The following is a 23,649-nucleotide window of genomic DNA, read 5'->3' as shown; positions in this document are numbered from 1 at the left end:
TCCATTCCCGTCATGGTATTAGAAACCCAAAAGACTTGGAGAACCTTAAAAACTGCTATATTATAGTAATCCTTACAACTGGTATGTAGCTTAGAGGCTTACTTTGTGAATGCAGCATTTGGGAGACCTGTAGTTCAGGGCTGCCTCTGTGTAATACAAGCAGTACACAACCTATACATAGATAGGTGCAGGTTGTGTGGGTTGCCTGGCATCAGCTATTTTAATATATGTATGTGAGTAGGAGTAAGGTGTCAGTCCCCAGGCCACTAGGTTGTCAGTGAATGTGCTATGTGTTGTCTCTTAGCCAATGCCAGGGTGTACTGGGCATGCCTACATCTGCCTACAGGATCAGGAGGCTCCTCCTCCAAGTCCTCTTGTGAGTGTGGCTGTGGTGACCTAGGCACTGGTTGGGGGGCTGTGTATCCCTTCCCTTTGCTGATCTTGCTGCAGCTGTTTCCACATGATCATATTTTGTAGCATGACACATACTGTGAACATGTGTGCACAGGTGGCTGGAGAGTACTGCTGGGCTCCACCAAGTATATCAAAGCACTGGAACCATGACTTCAGCAGACAAAACACATGCTCTATGATGTTCCTAGTCTGTGCATGTGCCTCATTATGAGATTCTTCGGAGGGTGTGTTTGCATTTCTGATGGGTGTCATCATCCATGGCTCCAGGGCATAGCCAGCATCCCCCAGTAAATGGCCATGTGGAATGTCCCCCCTAGAAAACATCTGATACAGCTATGATGCTTGCCAGATATGGGAGTCGTGATAACTGCCAGGGCTGCCAGTACATGCATTCATGATAATGACCTGGCAGTTGATGGAGTGGTACCCCTTGCGGTTGACTTAGATTCTACCCTCCTTGCTAGGTAGTGCCTTGATGTGTACATGAGTGCAATCTATAGTACCCAGTACCTCAGGGTAGTGTGCTACATAGTAGAAGAGTTGCATACTGCTGGCCATCTCCTCGGGGGTGAGGGAAAAATAAATGTGATCACTGACATGTGGCAGCATAGCATCCAGGAACTAGTGGAGTACTCTGGATGCTGATGCCTGTGAGACCCCCATCATGTCCTCAGTTGGTCTTTGGAAGGTACCTGTGGCTATTATCCTAAGGACTACACATACCTTTGTTTCCACTGAGATGGGTTCCCCTCTGTTGGCTCCGGGTCTGAGTTGAGAGTGGCAGAGCTCAGTGAGTTCCTGTAGTATGTCCCTGTCCACCCTGTAGCACACTACAATCTCCAGCTCATGTAGCTCCTGGAAGGTTACCCTGGGCCTGAACACTCTTCTCCTTCTCTCCCTAGACCTATTGTCAGCAGCCCCAGCAGCATTGACTTCGGCATCTAGCACATGCAGATGTAGCAGACATGCAGCAGCCCTTAGCATTCTTTCATTTAAAATTACCAAGTCTGTACTCTAATAGTGCAGAATATGGGTGAAAAATCAGATTGTTGGCTGTATGTATACTTTATAGTGCTCTACTGTTGGTGCTGACAGTGTGATTGGCTGCCTATGATGCATTCCACCTGCCAAGTACATTCATAAGAAGATTTAATGGCCCGAGTTTAAGAGAAACGGGGATCATCAGTAATGAATCTATCATTTGCTTTTAGATACACTCAGCACAGCAGCATGCCATGTAAACATGTAGAAACATGCACCACAAAGGTATACAAAGCTTAGCATTCATTGTACACACCCCCGCTGAAAGGTCATGCTCAGCATGGTGGTGAGCTATGCAAACACATGGAAAGTAAATACAGCTTAGCAATCAGTGTACACACCCCCCACAGAGCAACCAGGCACAGCTGAGCTCCAATGAGCTTACAAGTCCTCAGACACACCCCTCTTGATGTCAGCTACCTCTATGTTGACACCAACATGGTTCTCTGCCTACACGGATGGGATCTGCGGACATGGATACCCATTTGTGCTATTCAGTAACCCCACCTAATTTGCATAGGAATCCGTGCACACAACTGGCACACTGTATGGTTCCAGGCCCTACCTTGTTACCAACAACATCATTCCACCATTGCAGATACTCCAAACAGGGTCCTATAATACATTGTTGTCACATACTATTAATTCTGATTTTTTGCACTCTTTTTTTTCCGATAAAAGCGTATTTTCACACTGTACAGCACTGCGCCAACGTACCCAGATCATTAAAAAAATAAAATGATTTAAAATTATTTCTCTTATGTTTTTGAACACATGGTGGAGAGTTTGTGTCATATCTTTATGTGCTATGTCATTTCTGTTCATCTACCTTTGTTTTTACAGGCCCTGTTTTCTGTCTGAAATCCTGTACACCGAATTTTCCCTGTACACTATGGACACAGACACGTGTTCTGCAGAGCTGTCTATCTGCTTTCTGGATCACTCTACTTGCCTTATTTGCATGAGATGCACCTCTTTATGAGGTGATTTGCATGCCACAATGGAATTACCGTGTTGGCATGCTCATACTTAGCACTGCTTATTGCATTGCAGACCTGCTTACTTTCATGTAAGCAGCATGCCACAATGCATACATGGTAAAAAAGACCATGTAAGCTTTATTAAATTCCTCCCTTGTGTGTACTCCTCAATGTTTTAACAAGAATTGACAGCTTTCTGTATTTCCATTAAATAACACAGAATCCAGTTTTGGCTGCTTGTACAACTATTTCTGTTCTAAGATGCAAGCATTTTCTATCTTCTAGATTATTAATTTCTCTCCACATTGCATATATGACAATCTTACCATTCATGTCAAAATGATATTTCTGTCTCTGTTGATTTCTTCCCAGAATTCCCTTTACTTTAAATTGATTTTCAAGCAGCAGCAATATAACGAAAGCATGTACTTCGTTTTTCACTCTTGTGCTTATTAACAACTGTGGTGGGAAACTGGGATACTGCAATGAGGAATTTCTATATTCCAAAAGAGTGAGATGACAGTGTCCATATCTACGACTACTGCTGTGCCTCCTAAGATGTTTCACTGTTTGAATAGTTCTCTCCACTTTATCCTGTTCATCATTATCAAATAGACATGTTTTGATGTGCTTTAACTCCAACTCTGCACAAATCTTTTGAATTATTGATTTTTGCATGGTGAACCATTGTGTATTATGAAGATATGAGATATCCTTGATTGAGAATACAAAAGATATATATATATAAGATACATGACTTCTTTGAAATGAAACAGATCTGTACCTACTCAGCATTGTAGAGGAAGCTTGTCTTCTCTACATGGACAACCACTGAGTATACTAATAACATTTCATCTTCTGTACTGTGATTATGGCATATTGACCAAGGGGTGCAATTCTGTACTATTTTATTGATTCAACTGAAATCTCCTTGCTAATCTTTTCTGTCTGTTGCTATGTCATTGTAGTTTACAATTTGTAGATGTAGTTCACATATCCTTGCTAGAATGTGTCTCTTTTCTCTCAGCTTACTAGTAATTATTGTTTTGCCAGATTTGAAAACTAAGCTCTAGATATAACTTATTTCATCTATTACTAAAGACCTAATTTATTTCCATAGTGATGATCATGATCTTGTATTGTATCTTCTTTCAGTAGCTGCATATTCGTTATGCATGTTGCATGCTTATCAAATGATATATAAAATTAGTGCACACCAAGATTACACATTCCTTGTTTTGATGGAGGTGTAGGCCTCCTCGAAATTGATTACATGTATACACCTGCAATCGTAGGACTGCATACATATCTGCTGTCTTTATGAGGACAGCAAGTCTAATATGACTTACCTGGTTAGTTTAGCAGAAGCATATCTGTGTCAATTGGGAATGGAAATCAAACAAGAAGCAGAAAAAATCAGGTAGCAACTGAATGTGCCAAAAAACAAACGAAAAAAATATAAGGAGAATCATCAGATGAGAAGGCAAGGAATATGGAAAAGGCATAAAAATAGTTGCAGGTAAAGAAAACTCCTAGAACAATCTCATGTCAATCAGAGCCTGACAGAGGAATGGTTATGGAGAAGTGATTTTTAAACCAAAAGATGAATGTTTAATATTAGAACTTGTGGCAGAAACATACAAATATGGGTTCTGTAAAACAAAATTGGAAACAGTTGCACATCTTGCTTCTGGTTGTGATACACTTATGGCAGAGGGCCTGCATACTGAAAGGCATAATAATGTGGCAAGACTTGCGCTAGAGATTGTGCAAACATGGCAATATTGAAGTAGCTGAGAAGCATTGGAAACATGAGGCACAAAGCATTATAGAGATTGAAGTTTATATCACATGGGATTACCCATTACCAAAAGTTCAGAAAATAAGTGCAAGAAAACAAGACATAGTAGTCCATGAAAAGAAGATAAGAAGTAGCATTGCTCACTGAAATTCCTATACCCAGTGATTACAATGTCTTACCTACAGAGGCACAAAGTTATAAAATACCAGGATTTGCAGGCAGAAATGAGGACAATATGGAAAAATGATACCCATTCACTTCTAATAGTAGTAACAATAGTGGGTCTCATAAAAGAGTTTACGGTCATATTAAGATATGCTACAGCTACATGTAAATCCATAAGAATTACAGAAGCAGGTGCTAGAAAGACCACTTGTGGCTGACATCACAGTTTGAAACAATACTCATTTCATGAACTTGTATTATACTTTAACTAAGGAATTGGGTCCATTCACATCATGGTACTAGAAACCTGAAAGACTTGGAGAAATTAAATCCGGCAGAACCATATTCTTTTGTCTCATGTTTACACATTACACCCAGTGGTATGAATTTTGTGGTAGCACTATTGTCTTGATCTTCATATACTTCAGTGTCATGGTGTTTCTGTGAGTTTTATCTGAAATGTCCTCCCCTGATTGAGATCGACAGCCCTCCCCTTGTAATGATCAGTTTTGGGGTTCTTGTTGGAGACAGCATTCCTGAGGGCTACCACTGCTGCTCACAGAAATGTGGGTTGCATTTCAGTATTAATGACCCTCCCCCATACACTAGCATTTGTCCACAAGTCACTGCTTGGAATGAAGCGAAGTCTAGCAGCATCACTGCTCTCGCCTTTAACCAGTAACACCACCATGGTTCACTTATAAGGCTAGCCTAACTACTATGTGGACATACCCAGTTTCCATTCTAAGTCCTTGTCTTCATTAAAATTACAGAACGGTCCTGTACATCTCAGCCCAATAAACACAGACATCTAGGGAAATCCTTACCATTCTCCTGTCCCCTCACAACAGCTCCAGCAAATGCTTGAGCTGCTAAGTGAATTCAAGTCTCCCAAGTCATTATCTTGGCTTCATCCTTCCATGCTAATGAAAGTGACTGTATAGTACATCTCTGGAATTCATTTACATTTTCTTCAGCCAGCGGTAGATACAGAATTACATAAAGATTTCCTAATTTTTCCAAGCAATTCTTCATGCATCTCTGACAAATGACTACTATGTGTGTGACACTGATTAGACAGAATTTCAGCTTCGGGTAATAATTCTGTAGCGTAAGCAGCATCCTCAGTATTTGCAGAGCATTGCCACTGTCTCCCGGATTGTTTCTGACAATTTTAGAAATAATGAAGGACACATTTGTTTTATGGAATAAATGTTTGGGGCTACATCGTAAAAGACTTTCTGAGTACATTTTGGAGAAAGATGCAGTCTGTTTCTGCATGATCATGTTTACTATAGACATTCAAAGAATTCCTCATATTCAAAGACTATTGCTAATGGTTCCTTTTCTTCTGAACATATCTCTTTTGTCCATCTGTAAATGGTCTTAACCCACACGCATCTTTTCGCTTGTAAGAGCTTAATTCCAGTTTGGCTGGCATCTACAATATTCTCAGAATTCTGCTGTAATACCAGGGTAACTAGGTGCTTAATTATTTCAAAATCATCCTCTTCTTATTTCCCATCAAAGCTTGCATCTTTCCTAATTATATAGTGCCATAGTTTTTTTTTGGACATACTAGGGACAAACTCTTCAAGATATTTCATCGTTACTAGAAGACATTGTCATGTCTGCTTATTTTCCAGCTTTGACATCGTTATTTTCCTCTTTCAGCTTTCTGAAAACTTGCTAGAGATGAAGATAACAGGATCTACAGAAGACTTTAAAATGCTTACAGAAAATCAATGACCCAGGGAATTGCAGAAACCCAAAATAAATAAATGCAAGTAATGCCGACATTCTCTCAAGGTAGAATTTAGTCTCTACTCATACTCATGAAACTGATAATACTATCTGTGATGAATTATTGATAAATCTGAGTTCAGTGACACAAAGTCAAAGCCTTCTATGTCGGATGTAATCATCCTGCAGGACAATGAATAGAACACTCTGCTCAACTACATAGTTTGACATCAGTACCACCTACAGATAGCAAGGTAACAAAGATTTCATGTCAGTGTAACTAGTCAGATTGCCGCTATAAATATTAAAGTATTGGAAGATTATTAAAAAACTGATAATGTAATTCAGCTGTGTATATTTTATATACGTGTGTGTGTATCAAATTTTATCTTCTGGGAATTGTATTTTGCAGGACACAAATAGTGTTATGACCCTTTCTATACTATTTATGACTGAACTGAATTCACTTATTTTAAATGCAGTATTGCATATGGCTATATGTTAAGTTATAGTAATTATAGCATAACATAGCACAGCTGCAGTTGTATGTCATGTGACATTGTCAGCCCTTGCTGTTCACAGTAAGCCTGGACAGAGTTAAGATACCTATATGTTAATGCCTCCTCCATTTTAACTCTCTCCCTCTTAATCCCTCCTAAAACTCGTAACCTTTGGGGAAATGGTAGTGAATTTCATTTAATAAATAATGATAATAAATAGAACTATAGACTTCTTTTATTTCAGAAAATGTATGTTAATTCAGGTTCTCTTATTTTGTTAATGCCTCAAGTCAGAATACTAATATTTTAAAAGTATCCCTGATTGTCCCTGATTCTGATGAGATTTGTCCCTGATTGGGTGAAAGTTATGTATGGCACCATCTACTCAGACGATCATAGTAAAAAAACTAATTAAAAAAATGCAAGTAGTTCAAAATATCAAAAAAAATCCACCCATGCTATCACAACTAACACTAATTCCTATGCTTACAAAGAAGTAATAGTTTCTGACTTTTTAACTTCTTGCTTTATCCTTTGTATCTGCAATCACCTAGCCATCACCATGATTATACCATCTCATTCCATGCCACTGGGGCAAGTACCAGCCTCTCATTCCATGCCATGGGGGCAAGTGCCAGCCTCTCATTCCATGCTACTGAGACAAGTGACAGCATCTCATTCCATGCCACTGGGGCAAGTGCCACCCTCATATTCCATGTCACCGGGGCAAGTGTAGCATCTCATTCCATGCCGCTGGAGCAAGTGGTAGCTTAGATGTAGCTGCCAAATAGGCAGCCAAAAGGGACTTTCAATTTTTTCCCCTAATCCATGCCCTCCAGCTGACATGCATATTTTAATTTTGCATGTGACATGCATATTCCTACATATTTCCAATGAAGGCCACTGCCTGAGCAGAGAGTCTGGAAGAGCCATGCATGTGTAAACAGCACATATATGTTGTGCTGTGCACCTTTCCATGAGATGTTAGACCTGCAGTGGGCTGGACTGTTTCTCCAGACACCCATTCAAAGTTTGAGTATCATAACTGTGAGCTTCAGAACTGCAGGAATTTAAGGACAAACAGACGTTCTATATAATAACTCCAAGATAGTGTTATCTTGGGGTATTCCCTCTACATTAAATAGAGTGGTCTCAGAACTATTATATATAAGTAGTTAAGACAGGCATTCTTGCAGGGGGTGAGGTCTCTCTGAAAAAATACCTTGAAAGTGTAAGGTGTGATTCAGAGTATCTGGACTTCTGATATGTAGCCTGCATCCACCCCCCAGGATGTATAAGCTGCCATTGGTGGATACTCCCAGCATTTCCTATGGGAGGTCTTCCAGTGCTTGAATCATTAATGAGTCCCCTCATATGCATGGTTTCATCCTCTCTACCAAGCAACCATATATTTTCATTTATTTATTTATTTTTATTTTAAATTTTATAGCAAAAAGCAGAGTTTTTTACACACGCTGCAGACATGCATATAACTGAGATAGTTTTATTGTCCTGCCTTCTTTAAAGTTATTGTCAAATTAACAAATACAAAAAGCCCTTGAAACCATAAATATTGATGTATTATTCTAACAGTTTTTCTACACTTCCCAGACACAAGTCAGTCAGGTGCTTACTGTCTAATCAGAGATGGTTGTTTTTCATTCTCTGTGTAGCTAAGCTTCTAGGTAACAGTGGGATCACTGATTCTGTGAGAGTTCTTTGCAATGTTTATTGATGTCTCTTACTTCTCCACTATTGATTGTCTGTGCAAGTTAATAAATATAAGTTCAGTGTATGTTGGTGTGCCCAATGTGATGGGGTTGCAGAGGATTTGCCAACACACAACAAAACCTTTTTTTGATCTGTGTAGGAAATATGAAACAGGGCTGATTCTAAATTATTCAAGATCAATGAGTGCATATATGAGTCATACTATGAGTGCATATGTGTGTCATAATATGAGTGCATATGTGAGTCATATGAGTGCATATGTGAATCATAATATAAATGCATATGTGTGTCATAATATGAGTGCATATGTGTGTCATAATAATGAGTGCATATGTGAGTCATGAGTGCATATGTGAGTCATAAAATGAGTGCATATGTGAGTCATAATATGAGTGCATATGTGAGTCATAATATGAGTGCATATGTGAGTCATAATAATAAGTGCTTATATGAGGCATAATAATAAGTGCTTATGTGAGTGATAATATGAGTGTATATTATCTGAGCTTTGGCCAGCTATGACCTACCTGCAATCAACTAGACACATAAGTGAATTTAAGTAAATCTTTATCTGCACTTGTTTCAAATAATACAGCATTCAAATTGATTTATTTGTGTTGCATTGAATACTATCTAGCTGGAAGTTGTGGCTCTGTTTTTACAGTTAATACTTGTTAGAAATTAATGCTTGTTAGAATTCCTGCATAGCCAGTGATAAGCGGGTGTAGTTTCACTTCACTGATATTCAGTTTCTGCTTTATATAAGGTGTACATTTTGGATTATTTTCTGCTTAAACTCTGAGCTTTGGCTGGCTAAGACCTACCTGCAATCAACTGGACATATAAGTGAATTTAAGTAAATCTTTATCTGCACTTTTTTCAAATAATACAGCATTTAAATTGATTTATTTGTGTTGCATTGAATACTATCTCGCTGGAAGTTGTGGCTCTGTTTTTTCAGTTAGTTCCCCAACCACCCTCACTGCTTTTGTTTTGGTGTTAATCTTGGTGGCTTTGAAACTTCCCAACCCTCTTGTAAATTTGCATTTGGATACTCCTCCTGTGCCCATCTCATTTGCTCACTCAAAAAAAAATAAATAAATTGCACTTTATTCATCTGCTTTTACTGTAATTGTGTTTCTTTCTACTTTATTAATTTATTTTGCTTTTGCGTCATTTTAAAAGTACTCAATTGTATTTATTACTGCTTAGTGTAACTATCATTCTAAGCCTTTTGGTTTAAGCACTTGGGCTTCAGACCAGTTGTTTTACATTAAGAATGTTTGTGGTCTGCACTGTTGTGGCAGGACAGGTAGTTTACATCCTTCTAAGTTGGGAACTGCTGACTTGAAGGCTCAGTGTCTGTTATTCTAAAAGTGTATTAGTTCTGGTTTAAGTACTTGGGCTTCAGGCCAGTCATTTTACATTAAGAAGGTTTGCGGTCCGCACTCTTGTGGGAGGAGAGGCTGGACTCTGTCTTCTGAGCTGGGAATTTCTGGTTAGAGACTTATAGTGCCTGCATATTTGAACTGTTTCTTACTGAATTTGGTGTGCCTTGTTTGCAGTTGCATAAACTAGATGCAGGCCTGCTGAATCTAGCTTTGTTTGTATAACTTGAGCACTAATCCAGGCCTTCTTTTTTGGAGAATGTTCCCCTGCACTCCAATGGCAGGAGTGCACAATTAGAATGTGTCTGATTGAAGACTACAAGAACAGGGCTCAGTTTTGAGATTTTTTTTACTGGTTAATTGGGTAATTTGTTTAAAAGCCTTTTCTGATTGTTTGTAGTCATCTAAAGCTGTTTTAAGTGTATTTTTTACTATTTGTAGTTGTTTAAAGCTGTTTTAGGTGTATTTTTTTACTGTTGTTGCCTTATCTTTAAAAAAAAAATGTCCTTGTTTCCCACCTTTCTAAGCTAGTATAGTCCAGTTTTCAGGCTAGTGCTGAATTCAGGGCTTTGTTACAAGTTTCTGAGCTGCCAATACCTTACTTGGATAGAAGGAGGTTTCTCTGTTCACCTGTGAGAGAGGGAGCTTTGAGCAGCTATCGGTCCCTGGAAGAGTGGTTCCAGGCCCAGACGTTAGTAGTTTATAGGCCATTTTGGGCTAATTTCTATCTCTTTCATTTCCCTTCTGTAAAAACTGCATTTTCATGGTTTTGCATGTCTGGGCAGCGCCAGTTAGCTAGGGCTAAATTATTCCTGGCTCCACCAAGTCTCCTCTTCAGTTTTTCCCTTGAAAGTAGTCTAACTCTCAACCTAAGCACTTAAAAAGCATCCTACCATCCAGCACTTGCTCAGACCTAATAGCAAGCATTAATATACCCCGACACCTGATTGTCCAGCAGGGCAAGTCTCATTATTCACCCCTCACCAACCAAGTGACTAAGCAGCTCACATTACTATTCAGGCATAACCAAAGGGCAATTTCAGGTATACTTTCCAGTCCAGCTGGTGAACCTGGGTATCCTGAAGCAATGTTTCAACTGCCTCATGTACACAGACAACCCTCTCCCCCTACAACAAAACATTAACATATGCAAGAGATGCAATTATATAGCTAAATTGGAGGCTAAGCTCTCTCCACCAAAGACTGGAACAAGTAGTCATGAGGAGAAGGTTAACACTTGCACCACACCTCCAGCCTCACATATTCATACTAAACCAGCACTGGCAAAAAATATACATAAATACACAAAATCATACTCGGAGGCTCTAAGTAAAAACCTGCAAAAGCATCAGAGACCTCCAAAGCAGACACCCAAAAAACCTGCACCTCCCATCACAAACCAGACAACACATAAAACACAAAATCAGTGTGCTGCACAATCACAGCCCTTAAGGCAAAATAACATACCTAACACACTAGTAATAGGTGACTCTATAGTGAGGCACACTGACGTCCCACTCACTAGGCTGGACAAGGAGAAGGTTACTGTTAGCTGCCTGTCAGGTGCCAGAATCCGCCACATAACACAAGCACTCAGGTCAATCCAGAACAAGTACAAATATGACTCTGTCATTGTTCATGTTGGTGTAAATAACCTGAGACATACCTCCCTGGACTACATGAAAAGAGACATGGAAGAGCTCTCTGATCATGTAGCCCAGGCTGGTATGACCCTGACCCTGAGTAGTATCCTGCCCTCACCAAGAATGATACCATGGTATAAAGAAAAAATGATCAATTTCAAGAATTGCCAAAGCTTCTGGTGTAATTCAAAGGGGATCCAGTGTCTGTCAGCCTGGGACGACATGCTCGACAAGCTTCATTGCTTCACAATAGATGGCTTGAACCTGTCACCCCTAGGCTTTCAAATACTGGCCAAGGATCTTGCTGCCCCCACAGTGCCTTTTTTTGGCAAGGCTCTTGCACGAACTACAGAATTAACTAACTCCCCACCTAAACACACTGTTCAACCTCAGCCTCTCCACAGGCTATGTGCCCATAGAATGGCACACAGCAACTGTTATTCCACTCCACAAAGGAAGGGCCACAACTGACCCTGGTAACTATCACCCCATAAGCCTGACTAGCCTGGTCTGCAAAGCAATGGAGCGCATCATCATGGAACTCATTAACAAAGACATTGGGAACCTCAAAACACTTGAAACGACCCTGTTTGGTTTTGTTAAGGGCAGATCATGCCTACTAAACCTGGTTGACTTCTTCAAGACAGTCACCAAGGCCACAGATAAGGGGAAGGTGGTTCACACAGCCTACCTTGACGTCGCCAAGGTGTTTGACACCATTCAGCACTCTGGAATTATAGAAAAACTCACCAGCATGAACATAAACCCCTATGTCATGAGATGGGTTGCCAACTGGCTTACAGACAGAACTCACACAGAAAGAATAGCAGGCTCCAGGTCAGACTCTAAATCAGTCACAAGTGGTGTCCCACAAGGCTCGGTCCTGGGACCCCTACTGTTCAGCATATACTTCTCAGAAGTACAGGCAAACACAGGAGGACTATGGCTAACCAAGTTCACCGATGACTGCAAACTGGGAGCCATAATTGACTCTCCAGCTGACATGGACATTCTCCAAAAGGACCTTACTGAGAAGGACACCTGGTGTCAAAGTCATGGTCTCAAGCTAAATGCCAAAAAATGCATAGTCATCCAATTTGGGAAAAACGAAACACCCATGAATTACCACATAGGTGGCAGCCCCCTTAATAAAGAAGAGATAATAAGATGTCTGGGGTCCCAGGGATATCGTAATCTCTCCTTTGATAATCATATTTCCAAAGTAGCTAGGAAATCCTTCGATGTAGCCCATCTAATTACTAAAGGATTCACATCTAGAAATAAAGAGGTTATAGTTCCCCTCTACTCATTATCAGACCCGTCATAGAGTACAATGCCCCAGTTGGGATGTACCTCACAAGACACTTCCAAAAGCTGGAAAGACCACAAAAGTACCTCATCAAGGGGATTACTGGCCTCAAACATATGTACTATGCAGCCCGACTGGAAAAACTCTGGCTGTACTCAGTGACATATTGCTTACTCAGAGGTGATCTCTGCCTGACTTACAAAGCCATGTCAACTCAGAATCGATGGACATTCTCCACCTAAAAAAATCCAAGTCACTGTGAGACACTTGCTCTAGTGAGCTAAACCTCACCACAACAATAAATAGAACATGCTGGAGGGATAGATTCCTGTCACAGAAACTCCACATGCTTTGGAACAAAATTCCAAACTACATTAGGCAGAGCCCCTCACTAACACTCTTCAAGAGAAACCTTGACGAGTGGATGGGTAACAGAAAATACACCCCTGGGATCACTACTTTAGCTCTTCTTGACAGAGGCTCAGTTAATTAATCAATGGGGTGGCGAAAGCTGACACACTCTAGCTAGGCTTATAAATGCCCTCGGTCAGATAGCATAGTACCTTCCTATGAACCTATAATATGAGTGCATATCTGAGTCATAATAATGAGTGCATATGTGAGTCATAATCTGAGTGCAAGTGTGAGTCTTAATAATGAGCGCATATGTGAGTCATAATAATGAGTGCATATGTGAGTCATAATATGAGTGCATATGTGAGTCATAATAATTGGTTCATATTAGAATGGCGAAAACGCATTTTGTCGAATGTGTTTTCATCAACCCATGTAGGGCGAACAGGCAAAACAGCGAAGTGGCTGTTCAGCAAATTCTTTCCCTGGGAAAGAAGTCGCTTGACTGCTTCATTGCTTTGCCTGTTCTGGAGTGTAGTGTGGTCCTTGCCAAGTATAGCTCCCAAGTGTGATTGTGCAACAGTTACTGATCTTAGCGTAAGGGTGTGGGTTAAGGTAAGTGCATATGTATGAAAGTGTTTACTGTTTTTTATTTTACTAGTAAAAAACACAGATATGAAGTAGCTGAAGTACCTTCAAGCAGGATACTTTATTGTTAGCGCTTTTGTTTAGACAAATTTACAAACTTCTTCAGACATTCTATCCCAGCATGCAATAGTATTTATAAAGACAACAATTAACCTTAATTGCCCAGCAATTAAAAAATTAAAAAATTACTTAGGTAAATACTTAAAGTTATACATAATAGAGTTGTATATACTAAAATTGTTCACCTCAAAACACAGAAAAAAACTATCAAGGTAACATCATAGTCAAGAAGTAAGAATACAAATACAAACATATAGGACCATATAAATGTCTAAAAAACATGACAAATAAAAATGTAAGAAAATATGTCGTAATAAAGTATAACTATATATATTTATATATATAAATAAAATTAGATATTTAATGATAATGATAAAATCAGTCAGGTAGAGAATATTTATATCTACCTATTTAGTGGTTTAAGTTTCAAAATACACATAATAGAAGCATATTCATTAATACCAGGAAATATATGGGCAAAAGTATGGATTTGCCATGTTTTTTATTTTGCATTACATGAATGGTTGAGTTACTTGTGTATGTCTTTTTAGCTGTTTACTTTTGTTTTGGGGGAGTAGGATTAGGGTTAAGGTAAGTGTGTTTCTGTTTGGAACTGTTTATATAAATGTGCGAGACTTACTGCCCTTAGGATTAGGGTGCGGGTTAAGGTAAGTGCATAGGTTTTAAAATATGTACCGTTTTTTTTTTCGTTAGCTGTATGGTTGGGTTACGTGCATATGTGCATTTAGTTGTTTACTGGATTTTGGGGGTATAATTAGGGTTAGGGTATGTGTTTGGAAGCATTTAATGTTTTTTTTTGGGGGGGGGTGGAACAGCGATTTCTTTCCCTAGGAAAGAAATCGCTGTTCTGTGGTTCGAACATTTTCAGTGTTCGCTGAATATGTGTCGATAAAACACCATTCGCTGTTTTCAGCATTCGGTGTTTTAACATGAACCCATAATAACGAGTGCATATGTGAGTTATAATATAGTGCATACGTGAGTCATAATATGAGGGCATACTTGAGTCATAATAATGAGTGCATATGTGAGTCATAATAATGAGTGCATATGTGAGTCATAAAAATGAGCGCATATGTGAGTCATAATGAGGGCATATGTGAATCATAATATGAGAGCATATGTGAGTCATAATGAGCGCATATGTGAGTCATAATATGAGCGCATATGTGAGTCATAATAATGAGTGCATATGTGAGTCATAAAAATGAGTACATATGTGAGCCATAATATTAGTGCATATGTGAGTCATAATAATGAGTGCATATGTGAGTCATAATAATGAGCGCATATGTGAGTCAGAAAGAGGACATATGTGAGTCATAATGAGCGCATATGTGAGTCATAATATGAGTGCATATGTGAGTCATAATAATGAGTGCATATGTGAGTCATAAAATGAGTGAATATGTGAGTCATAATAATGGGTTCATATTAGAATGAAGAAAATGCATTTTGTCGAATGTGTTTTCATCGACACATGTAGGGCGAACAGGCAAAACAGCAAAGCGACTGTTCAGCGAATTCTTTCCCTGGGAAAGAAGTCGCTTGACTGCTTCATTGCTTTGCCTGTTCTGGAGTGTAGTGTGGTCCCTTGTCCGGTATAGCTCCCGAGCATGATTGTGCAACAGTTACTGATCTTAGGGTTAGGGTGCGGGTTAAGGTAAGTGCATATGTATGAAAGTGTTTACTGTTTTTTATTTTGCATTAGATGAATGGTTGAGTTATGTGTGTTTGTGGAGGACAAACAATTGCATCAATGTTTGGGTACCACACCGAAAATTACATACAGAAAGGGTCTGAGTTTAAAATCCTTATTAGAAAACAACAAGAAAATGACCTTTCAAAAAATAAAAGGTATGACCAAATGTGGGTTTTGCCATCAATGTAAGTCAATACAGGAAGGGACTCATGTATTGATTAACAAACAGAAATATAAGATCTTAGATAATTTTAGTTGTGCCTCTAAAGGTGTAGTTTATGTTGCTAATTGTGTCAAATGCTCGGCTTTCTATATAGGAAAGACCGAGCGTGCTTTAAGAAAGCGAATTTATGAACACTTATATGCAATATCCAAAAATGACTTGAATAATGCATTAGCTTGCCATAACATGGAACATCATGAGCATGATTTTAAATTTGCTGTCTTGAAACAAATCAAGGATGATCCTAATTTAGGTCCTTGGCAAATTTTACTTGAAAAGGAGGAATTATTTTGGCAAGTAAGAACGGCAGCTCACATTTATCCAGGTCTGAATGAAACTATTTCTTTGGCATGCATATTACGGCATTTAGCATTAAAGAGGTAATATTTGTACATTACTATCTTAACATTATAAGGAAGTGTCTAGGTACTAGAAGTATTATACTTCACATTATGTGCAGGTAAGAAACATATATTTTGAAAACATTTAAACATTTAATCAATTTTTATGAATACAATTTTAGAACATTCATTAATAACCTTTATTATTAGGATTTTAAAAGTTTTTAAAAACATTTAATAATAATTTTAAAAAAACATTAAATAAAATTTAATAGTATCTAATAAATGTATTAACTTTTGGGTTTCATTACAATGTATAATGTATTATACTCGAATAATACACAAACATATACAAAAAATAAAATATAATAAAAAATACATATAACATACTACAGGATATATACTTTTAAGCTATGATTTGATTTAGAATGTAAAGTAGACATGTTAGGCAGTTTTCTTACAAGTGAATATTTGAACAGCGTGTATTTCTAACATCTTTGGATATTTCAAGATATTTCAAAATATTTTATGATTTTTTGCTGTGTTGTATTTTAGATTATTGCAATATGCATATTATTAAATATGGTTTTAAACCTTTTCCATATAGATATATGAGGGTTATAGGTTGCTAGTGAGAAAAATATGTTAGGTTAGTGGAATAAATTTATTTTATTTAATTTATTTTATCATATTGAATGTTTTTTTACACATATCGTTCGTGCATAGGACACTATATGTATTTACAGCTTTAAATGATTTAATTGTTTTTATGAGGTCATTGATTGTTTAATTATGTGCCTATTTAAAGGCTTAATAGTTATGTATCATTGTTTTGTCTGAGGAAGGAAGGATACAAAGCCTTCCGAAAGTGCTTGGTGAATAAATTAAGTTCTAACATTATATTTACTACTGGCTTGGTTCATGATACGCTTTTGTTGAATTACAACGTATTTTTAACCACAGAACTCAGTGAGGGTGTCTCCTTCGTTCTTCTTGTCTTCAATAGTTTATGTGTGTTTGTGTTTTAACCATTTGTTATTTGTTGCTAAGATGCTAACTTGCAATTAATTAATTAAGGGCGTGACACCAAGATGTATAAAATTTCTGTGTTTTTGTTAGTCAGTGTTAAAGTCTGATGAAGAGTCATTGAACGTGAAAGCGCTCACTACTGTCCTGGGATTTTCGTGCAATAAAGGATTTTATCTAAAGTGTTTCCGTGAAGTTTTTGGTATCAGCATTGGTGCACTCCTGAATTTGTTTTCTAACTTTTGGGTTTCATTACAATGTATAATGTATTATACTCGAATAATACATAAACATATATAAAAAATAAAATATAATAAAAAATATATATAACATACTACAGGATATATACTTTAAAGCTATGATTTGATTTAGAATGTAAAGTAGACATGTTAGGCAGTTTTCTTACAAGTGAATATTTGAACAGCGTGTATTTCTAACATCTTTGGATATTTCAAGATATTTCAAAATATTTTATGACTTTTTGCTGTGTTGTATTTTAGATTATTGCAATATGCATATTATTAAATATGGTTTTAAACCTTTTCCATATAGATATATGAGGGTTATAGGTTGCTAGTGAGAAAAATATGTTAGGTTAGTGGAATAAATTTATTTAATTTAATTTATTTTATCATATTGAATGTTTTTTTACACATATCGTTCGTGCATAGGACACTATATGTATTTACAGCTTTAAATGATTTAATTGTTTTTATGAGGTCATTGATTGTTTAATTATGTGCCTATTTAAAGGCTTAATAGTTATGTATCATTGTTTTGTCTGAGGAAGGAAGGATACAAAGCCTTCCGAAAGTGCTTGGTGAATAAATTAAGTTCTAACATTATATTTACTACTGGCTTGGTTCGTGATACGCTTTTGTTGAATTACAACGTATTTTTTAACCACAGAACTCAGTGAGGGTGTCTCCTTCGTTCTTCTTGTCTTCAATAGTTTATGTGTGTTTGTGTTTTCAGCTGTTTACTTTTGTTTTGGGGCGGTAGGATTAGGGTTAAGGTAAGTGTTTTTTTGTTTGGAATTGTTTATGTAAATGTGCGAGTTACTGACCTTAGGGTTAGGGTGCGGGTTACGGTAAGTGCATATGTTTTAAAATGTTTACTGTTTTTTTTTTCATTAACTGTATGGTTGGGTTACATGCATATGTGCATTTAGTTGTTTACTGGTTTTGGGGTGTATAATTAGGGTTAGAGTTTGTGTGTATGTGTTTGGAAGTGTTTAATGTTTTTTTGGGGGTAGGTTGAAACAGCGATTTCTTTCCCTAGGAAAGAAATTGCTGTTCTGTGGTTTCGACATTTTCAGTGTTCACTGAATATGTGTCGATGAAACACCATTCACTGTTTTCAGCATTCGGTGTTTTAATATGAACCCATAATAATGAGTGCATATGTGAGTCATAATATGAGTGCATATGTGAGTCATAATAATGAGTGCATATGTGCGGCATAATATGAGTGCATATGTGAGTCATAAAATGAGTACATATGTGAGTCATAATAATGAGTGCATATGTGAGTCATAATATGAGTGCATATGTGAGTCATAAAAATGAGTACATATGTGAGTCATAATAATGAGCGCATATGCGAGTCATAATAGGAGTGCATATGTGAGTCATAATAGGAGTGCATATGTGAGTCATAATATGAGTGCATATGTGAGGCATAATATGAGTGCATATGTGAGTCATAAAATGAGTGCATATGTGAGTGATTATAATGAGTGCATATGTGAGTGATAATAATGAGTGCATATGTGAGTCATAATATGAGTGCATATGTGAGTAATAATATGAGTGCATATGTGAGTCATAAAATGAGTGTATATGTGAGTCAAAATATGAGTGTATATGTGAGTCATAATGAACGCATATGTGAGTCATAATAATGAGCGCATATGTGAGTCATAATTTGAGTACATATGTGAGTCATAATATGAGTGCAAATGTGAGTCATAATATGAGTGCATATGTGAGTCATAATAAAAGTGCATATGTGAGTCATAATATCAGCACATATGTGCGTCATAATAATGAGCGCATATGTGAGTCATAATATAATTGATATGTGAGTCATAAAAATGAGTGCATATGTGAGTCATAATATGAGTGCATATGTGAGTCATAATAATGAGCGCATATGTGAGTCATAATAATGAGCACATATGTGAGTCATAATATGAGCGCATATGTGAGTCATAATATGAGTGCATATGTGAGTCATAAAATGAGGGCATATGTGAGTCATAAAATAAGTGCATATGTGAGTGATAATAATGAGTGCATATGTGAGTCATAATAGGAGTGCATATGTGAGTCAGAAATGAGTGCATATGTGAGTGATAATGAGTGCATATGTGAGTCATAATATGACTGCATATGTGAGTCATAATATGATTGAATATGTGAGTCATAATAATGAGCACATATGTGAGTCATAATAATGAGCACATATGTGAGTCATAATATGAGAGCATATGTGAGTCATAATATGAGCGCATATGTGAGTCATAATATGAGTGTATATGTGAGTCATAAAATGAGTGCATATGGCTCACATATGCACTTATAAAATGAGTGAATATGTGAGCCATAATATGAGTGCATATGTGAGTCATAATATGAGCGCATATGTGAGTCATTATATGAGTGCATATGTGAGTCATAACAATGAGCGCATGTGTACATCATAATAGGAGTGCATATGTGACTCATAAAATGAGTGCACATGTGAGTGATAATAATGAGTGCATATGTGAGTCATAATAATGACCGCATATGTCATTCACAATATGAGTGCATATGTGAATGATAGTAATGAGTGCACATGTAAGTGATAATAATGAGTGCATATATCAGTGAAAATAATGAGTGTATATGTGAGTCATAATAATGAGTGCATATGTGAATCATAATAATGATTGCTTATTTGAGTTATAATATGAGTGCATATGTGAGTGATATCATTGCAAATGTGAGTGATAATATAAGTGCATATGTGAGTCATAATATGAGTCCATATGTGAGTCATAATATGAGTCCATATGTGAGTCATAACAATGCGTGCATATGTGAGTCATAATAATAACTGCATATGTGAGTCATAATAATGAGTGCATATGTGAGTCATAATAGGAGTTCATATGTGAGTCATAATATGAGCGCATATGTGAGTCAATAATGAGCGCATATCTGAGTCACAATATAAGTGCATATGTGAGTCATAAAAATGAGTGCATATGTGAGTCGTAATATGAGTGCATATGTGAGTCATAATAATGAGCGCATATGTGAGTCATAATAATGAGCGCATATGTGAGTCAATAATGAGCGCATATCTGAGTCATAATATTGAGTGCATAGGTGAGTGATTTTAATGAGTGCATATGTGAGTGATAATAAGAGTGCATATGTGAGTCATAATATCAGCACATATGTGAGTCATAACAATGAGTGCTTATGTGAGTCATAATATAAGTGAATATGTGAGTCAAAAAATTAATGCATATGTGAGTCATAATATGAGTGCATATGTGAGTCATAATAATGAGCGCATATGTGAGTCATAATAGGAGTGCATATGTGAGTCATAATATGAGTGCATATGTGAGTCATAAAATGAGTGCATATGTGAGTCATAAAATGAGTGCATATGTGAGTGATAATAATGAGTGCATATATGAGTCATAATAGGAGTGCATATGTGAATCATAATATGAGTGCATATGAGAGTCATAATATGAGTGCATATGTGAGTCTTAATCACATATGCACTCATTATTAAGACTCACATATGAGTGCATATGTGAGTCTTAATAATGAGTGCATATGTGAGTCATAATATGAGTGCATATGTGAGTCATAATATGAGTGTATATGTGAGTCATAATATGAGTGCATATGTGAGTCAGAAATGAGTGCATATGTGAGCCATAATATCAGTGCATATGTGAGTCATAATAATGTGTTCATATTAGAATGACGAAAACGCATTTTGTCGAATGCGTTTTCATCAACACGTAGGGTGAACAGGCAAAACAGCGAAGTGGCTGTTCAGCGAATTCTTTCCCTGGGAAAGAATTCGCTTGACTGTTTCATGGCTTTCCCTGTTCTGGAGTGTAGTGTGGTCCTTGTCCAGTGTAGCTCCCAAGTGTGAATGTGCAACAGGTACTGATCTTAGGTTAACGGTGTGGGTTAAGGTAAGTGCATATGTATGAAAGTGCTTACTGTTTTTTATTTTGCTAGTAAAAAACACATGTACGAAGTAGGTGAAGTACCTTCAAGCAGGATAGTTTATTGTTAGTGCTTTTGTTTAGACAAATTTCCAAACTTCTTCAGACATCCTATCCCAGCATGCAATAGTATTTATAAAGACAACAATTAACCTTAATTGCCCTGCAATTAAAAAATAAAAAAAATACTTAAGTAAATACTATATATATATATATATATATATATATATATATATATATATATATATATAAATAAAATTAGATATTTAATGATAATGATAAAATCAGTCAGGTAGAGTATATTTATATCTTACCTATTTAGTGCTTTAAGTTTCAAAATGCACATAATAGAGGCATATTCATTAAGCCCAGGAAATATATGGGCAAAAGTATGGATTTGCCATGTTTTTTATTTTGCATTACATGCATGGTTGAGTCACTTGATCTTAGGGTAACGGTATGGGTTAAGGTAAGTGCATATGTATGAAAGTGTTTATTGTTTTTTATTTTGCATTAGATGAATGGTTGAGTTATGTGTGTATGTGTTTTCAGCTGTTTACTTTTGTTTTGGGGCGGTAGGATTAGGGTTAAGGTAAGTGTTTTTTGTTTGGAACTGTTTATGTAAATGTGCGAGTTACTGACCTTAGGGTTAGGGTGCGGGTTACGGTAAGTGCATATGTTTTAAAATGTTTACTGTTTTTTTTTCATTAGCTGTATGGTTGGGTTACATGCATATGTGTATTTAGTTGTTTACTGGTTTTGGGGGGTATAATTAGGGTTAGAGTAAGTGTGTATGTGTTTGGAAGTGTTTAATGTTTTTTTGGGGTAGGTTGGAACAGCGATTTCTTTCCCTAGGAAAGAAATTGCTGTTCTGTGGTATCGACATTTTCAGTGTTCACTGAATATGTGTTGATGAAACACCGTTCACTGTTTTCAGCATTCGGTGTTTTAATATGAACCCATAATAATGAGTGCATATGTGAGTCATAATATGAGTGCATATGTGAGTCCTAATAATGAGTGCATATGTGCGGCATAATATGAGTGCATATGTGAGTCATAAAATGAGAACATATGTGAGTCATAATAATGAGTGCATATGTGAGTCATAATATGAGGGCATATGTGAGTCATAAAAATGAGTACATATGTGAGTCATAATAATGAGCGCATATGCGAGTCATAATAGGAGTGCATATGTGAGTCATAATAGGAGAGCAAATGTGAGTCATAATATGAGTGCATATGTGAGTCATAATAGGAGTGCATATGTGAGTCATAATATCAGCATATATGTGCATCATAATAATGAGTGCATATGTGAGTCATAAAATAAGTGATATGTGAGTCATACAAATGAGTGCATATGTGAGTCATAATATCAGTGCATATGTGAGTCATAATAATGAGCGCATATGTGAGTCATAATAATGAGCACATATGTGAGTCATAATATGAGCGCATATGTGAGTCATAATATGAGTGCATATGTGAGTCATAAAATGCGTGCATATGTGAGTCATAAAATGAGTGCATATGTGAGTGATAATAATGAGTGCATATGTGAGTCATAATAGGAGTGCATATGTGAATCATAATATGAGTGCATATGTGAGTCATAATATGAGTGCATATGTGAGTCATAATATGAGTGCATAGGTAAGTCATAATATGAGCGCATATGTGAGTCATAATAATGTGCTCATATGTGAGTCATAATAGGAGAGCATATGTGAGTCATAATAAGAGTGCATATGTGAGTCAGAAATGAGTGCATATGTGAGTCATAATAAGTGCATATGTGAGCCATAATATGATTGAATATGTGAGTCATAATAATGAGCACATATGTGAGTCATAATAATGAGCGCATATGTGAGTCATAATATGAGTGCATATGTGAGTCATAATATGAGCGCATATGTGAGTCATAATATGAGTGCATATGTGAGTCATAAAATGAGTGCATATGTGAGTCATAATATGAGTGCATATGTGAGTCATAATATGAGCGCATATGTGAGTCATAATATGAGCGCATATGTGAGTCATAACAATGAGCGGATGTGTAAGTCATAATAGGAGTGCATATGTGAGTTATAATAGAAAGGCATATGTGAGTCATGAGTGCAGAAGTGAGTCATAATATGAGTACATATGTTAGTCATAAAATAAGTGCATATGTGAGTGATAATGAGTGCATATGTGAGTGATAATGAGTGCATATGTGAGTCATAATATGAGTGCATATGTGAGTCATAATCATGAGCGCATATGTGAGTCATAATAATGAGCGCATATGTGAGTCATAAA

This window comes from Protopterus annectens, chromosome 2.part1 (genome assembly GCF_019279795.1).
Source record: "Protopterus annectens isolate FY-2018-M chromosome 2.part1, PAN1.0, whole genome shotgun sequence".
NCBI classification, from domain to species: domain Eukaryota; kingdom Metazoa; phylum Chordata; order Ceratodontiformes; family Protopteridae; genus Protopterus; species Protopterus annectens.
The sequence above is the reverse complement of the archived record's forward strand: the minus strand, read 5'-3'. Positions refer to the sequence as shown.